The 5299-nt window shown below is 32.0% G+C and overlaps 1 long non-coding RNA gene across 1 annotated transcript; it reads right to left on the bottom strand.

The window, feature by feature from the left end:
- Positions 1-303: 303 nt before the first annotated feature.
- On the bottom strand, positions 304-1874 carry LOC107878452. Its single transcript, XR_001676880.2, has 2 exons — positions 959-1874; positions 304-505 (listed from the first exon to the last, which is right to left on the bottom strand). It is a non-coding gene; the product is annotated as an uncharacterized LOC107878452 (long non-coding RNA).
- Between the last annotated feature and the right edge of the window lie 3425 nt (positions 1875-5299).

Below are 5299 nucleotides of genomic sequence, written 5' to 3'. Positions count from 1 at the left end.
GGTTCGAAAGAATTTTTATTATTAAAGTGACAAAATAAAGATTTGTTCTGAAAGAGGATTATTTTTACATTTAAACTCAGAGTCTCCACTTGGCATAAATCGGTGTGCCAAGTCACCTTTGGAAAATCCTTTTCAAAATGATTTGACTCTAGAAAATGGTTTGCGAACAGAGATTCCGGTTAAGAAATTTTGTTGACTGAGAGGAAGATGTTAGGCACCCCTCGATCCCATGGTTCGACCACAGTCGCTTGGTAGAGTGAATCGGCTAATTTGGTACTACAATGTACAAACCACACAAAAACATGTAAAACAATCAAACAAACAAACAAAACAAAACGAATCCAAACTATAGTGTTCAGTCCGAGTTATACAGTCTCAAAATAGAAAATTACGGAAATATAAATCCTATTCTAAACTAATCATAGACTAAGCTCTAATGTCTCACCCGATGCCTCGGGCCTTCATCACGAACGTCCTCCAAGTACAAGATACTTCGGGGCATTTCCTGAATAAATCAATACAAATCCCAATGAATACATTTTTAGTGCCGAAAAATAAAACTATTCAACAAAATTTCAAACATTCCATGGAATTTCCAACATTCAACCAAAGCCACAAATTCTAAACTTTGCCTACCCAACCTATGTTTGCCTAAACCAATCGACGTATCATGATACTACCAAGTTCAATTAACGTTCATTTCGAGTCAAACAACCAATGAATCAAACTAACCAAAATTCACCAATTATGTCAAGTTTTCAATTCTCACCGCCAAATTAATTTTAATTGTCAAACGAGATACCATTTCACCGTACAATATATAATCAAGGGAACCAATCACGAATCAAAACAAATCACTATTCATCATCAACAAAGATCAAGAAACACATGATATTCAATCCAACACACCAAATATAATAAATGATGAGATAAAAAGAAGGAAAGAGTAGAATTGGACCTCGATTTAAAGCTTTCTCAATTCGATATATTATTTCGATTAAATTCGATAGAGTCGGCACCGATGAACCTCGAATCAAACCTCAACAGTGAATCCCAGCTACGGTATGATCCCTCCCTTGTTTTCTACTGACCAGAAATAGAAATCGTCAAAAATAAACAAATCTGAATCCAATTTTGTGCAAACCGAGCTGTTTTCCCACTGTTTAGGCGAGGACGCGGCTGGTTGGATTGCCTCAACGGTAGGATATGGCCGAAGATGGTGTTTCAGGTCGAATTCAGCCGTAACGATAACAAACAATGTCGACAATGTTCCTCGATTGAAGATTTCGGTGATATGTCACCGGAGAACAAGAGACGAAGAGGATTCAGGGATTTTTGGGTCTGCAGGTGGTCGGATTTGATAAGGGAACACCGATTACGGTGAGAAATTTCATCAAAAACTCTCTCGCTTTCGCTATCTCTCTCCCTCACGTGTTTTCTCTCCCGATTCTCTATTTTCAGTCCATGGTTGAAGGAGTGTGTGCGTGCGTGTTTGAATATCTTGCTAAATCAGTGGGTGAATGCAGATGATGAAAAATGGAGAATTATCTTCTCCCTGTGGTGAATTCCCGTGAGGTGTGGTGCGAGTGGATTCTATTCTTCTGTAGAAGATGAAAATGAAAGATGATGGTAATGGTTTTGTGTGTAGTGGTTTCTTGATGAGAGAATTGTGTGTTGATGTGTAGCTGTTATCTTGTGGTTCCAAAAAAAATGGAGAGTTCCAGTGAGCTCCTCCTTTTGGTGAATAATAGTGGAGTGTGTGAATCTCCCCCTCTGTGTGAATTTTGTATCCCCCTTTATCATCTAGAAAGAAAGCAGACCAAAAGAATAACACGTGGGCCCCCCTCTTTTTGTTGTTAATGTGTTTGTTAAAAAGGAATAAAAAAATATGGGTGGTGGTGATGAGAGTGGGGGGGGGGGGAGTGGGGTAGGTGGTTAGGATAAAGTTTGTTAGGATAAGGTTAGGGATTTATTGAATTTTTGTTATTTTTTATATTTTTGTGGGATATAATCATATGGGTGAGGGCACGCAGTAAGACAGGGGTAAAAATGGTAAAAATACTTTCGGAGAGGGACAAAATTACGTGTCTACATCATTAAATATAAATAAGTATTTGTAGAAAGAAAATCAGTCGTTCCTTTTCAATAATTAAAAAAATGCAAATGATAGTTCACATTTGTATTTCAATAATTAAAAAAATACAAATGATAGTTCACATTTGTATTTGTATGTTATAGTTTGTATTTGTATTTGTATTTTATAGTTCGCACTTGTATTTGTATGTTATAGTTCACATTGTATTTGTATATTATCGTTTGCATTTATATTTGTATTTTATAGTTTACACTTGTATTTGTATGTTATACTTCGCATTTGTATTTGTATGTTATAGTTAGTATTTGTATTTATATTTTATAGTTCACACTTGTATTTGTATGTTATAGTTCGCATTTATATTTGTATTTTATAGTTCACACTTGTATCTGTGTTTTCTAATTCGCATAAATGAAAAGAAGGAGAAAAACCAAAAAGGAAAAAAAAAAGGAGAAAAAATGAGAGAGAAAAAAAAGTAATAGAAAATAGAAAAAAAAATATATGAGAGAGACTATGAATTACAATTAGGGATAATTAATAGGTAAGAGGGGGTTATGAATTATAATTAATTGAAACTTAGGCTAACTAGGGTGTTTAGGAGTCTATGTTTGCTAAGTTATGTAGTTATCCTTTGAATTAATTATATCCAAAATGTAATATTGTAAAACTAATGATATTTCTTATTATTTTTTAACATATACATCAAACTAATCAGAATACTAAATAAAAAAAATAAATTTTAAATTCTGAATTCGCCTCAATTATCAAATCCAATTCAAAGTGGGAGTTTGGAACCAACACGGAGCAAACATATCCATGTAAGTGGTCCGCCCAAATCACTCTTCCTGGTTCGTTAAAATCACAATATGGAGTGTACGCAAGATTTTCCACAAATTAAATGGCACTATTCGCATATTCATTATCACAAGCTTCTAACCCTATATTTTTTTTCTTATCCAAATTGATATTTATATATCTTATGTGGTGTTAGATCATAGTAACAATTTTATTATTTTTTATGCAAAATCAATAAATACAGGACGTATATTATTTGTATATAAATTTCTTGTACTTAATTATTGTGAGTGTTATGTCTTTCATTTTAATTTAAGTGACTTAATTTCTTTTCTAGTCTATTTAGAAAGAAATGATCACTTTTGAAATTTGAAAATATTTTTGCTTAAACTTATCATTTTTGACCCTTTTTGTCCGTTAAACTTCATGCTCAGTTGACAGATTCACACAAATTGAAGTAGGGACGTGGGGGCATATAAATATTCTTACTTTATTAAACTAATTAACTATGGCATAATAATTAAAATAACTCGATATAAATATTCAATGCGAATAAATTTTAATCGTCCAGATATTATATATACATAAATAATTTTAAAATATTATTTACTAAAATTATTTACATATATACGTACCTAGCCAATTGACAAATGCCCTTTCTAGAAGGATGTCTTTGTCACTGGATGTGTGTATGTCCATCTTATCTTTATTTCTTGTCAACAAAGAAAAATATCAGTTTATTGTGTGGAAATCGAGCATTCTTGTCATATTTGATGGATTGGTTTAAGGTTACGCTTCATCTCGCCTTCCACCGTTTCAAAATAAGTGTGCCAAAATAAAAAGAATTATGTTAAAATAATTGTTGCTTTAGAAATTTCAGACAAAAAATAATACTTCCTCAATTTAAAAAAGAATGATCTATTTTTTTTTTATTCCGTTTAAAAAAGAATGATCCCTTTTTCTTTTTGACAATACTTTAATTTCAACTTTCCACATGACATGTTTAGGACCACAAGATTAAAGTGCATTTTCGTACATTTGACACAACTTTAATTTAAGGTCACAAATTCAAAAGTCTTCTTTATTTTCTTAAACTTTGTGTCAAGTCAAAGTAGATCATTTTTTTTAAACAGAGGGAGTAACTGTTTTCAACATTCTTGAACTTTCTTCGTTTCAATATATTTGTCTTACTTTCGTTTTTAATCTGTTTATAAAAGAATGTATCTTTCTTGTTTTGAGTCTCTTTATCTTTCACATGTCATGTTTAAACTACAAGATTAAGAGACTCTTTAGTAAATTTTATATATTTTAAATTTAAAACCACAAAATTCAAAAATTATTTTTACTTTCTTAAACTATATATCAAGTTAAAATTAGACAAACAAAATAAAATGAATGGAGTATTAAAGAACTACATCTTCTTAATAGTGCTCAATTATCCAGAAACATCATCTAACAAATATCAGGAATAACATAGTAAACTATACTTTCTATTTATTTCTTTTCTTAGTGGGCGTGAAATAAGCTAATGCTATAATTATTTTTGGGATGGAGGGAGTATATCACACTAATTCCCCTCTTATCAACTTCACTAGTATATATAATACACTAATTTCCATAGAGGAAATAAGTTAAGGAATGGAGATTGTTGCTTCCTACTTAGTCTCATTTTTGTTTGCAATAATTTTAGCAATATATGCATGGAGGTTGTTGGATTGGGCATGGTTTAGGCCAAGGAAACTAGACAAGTGCCTAAGAAAACAAGGTCTTAAAGGGAACTCTTACAAATTAATATTTGGAGACCTCAAAGAGTTGTCCAAAAGCTTTGAAGTTGCCAAGTCCAAACCATTGAATGTCTCTGATGATGATATATCTCCCAAAATTCTTCCTTATTTTGTTGAAGCAATCAAGAAACATGGTAAGTTTTCCTTTTGTTTCGCACCTAATGGTGTTTTAATTTCTGCCTGTTTTTCAGACCGACTAATTTGCAATACTAGTCAAGGTTGGCGTAATACATGCACATTTAACTTGACTTCAATTTTCATCTATGCCCTTCAACTTTCAACTTTGGGTATGCACAAGTGGACACTTAAACTTGTATAAAGTTGATCAAATACATGCATCTGTCCTATGTGGCATCTTATTTGACTAATTTATGTCCTACATGGCGTCCTAGATGTATTATGCCACATAAGACGCATATATCTATTTGTTCAACTTTATGCAATTTTAAGTGTCTACTTATGCAATTCAAAGTTGCAGGTCTTAGTTGTAAACTGAAGCCAAGGTAAAGGCATGCTTATGCGTTATGCCTTAAAAATTCATTGCTAGGTAGGAATTAGCTAAGAAATTTGTCGCTAATATGTCAAGAAATAATTAGAAGCTAACATGATTTATTGATATTAATCT

This window comes from Capsicum annuum, chromosome 7, assembly GCF_002878395.1.
Source record: "Capsicum annuum cultivar UCD-10X-F1 chromosome 7, UCD10Xv1.1, whole genome shotgun sequence".
In the NCBI taxonomy this organism is placed as follows: domain Eukaryota; kingdom Viridiplantae; phylum Streptophyta; class Magnoliopsida; order Solanales; family Solanaceae; genus Capsicum; species Capsicum annuum.
Note: the sequence above shows the minus strand (reverse complement) of the source record. Positions and strands in the feature narration are given on the sequence as shown.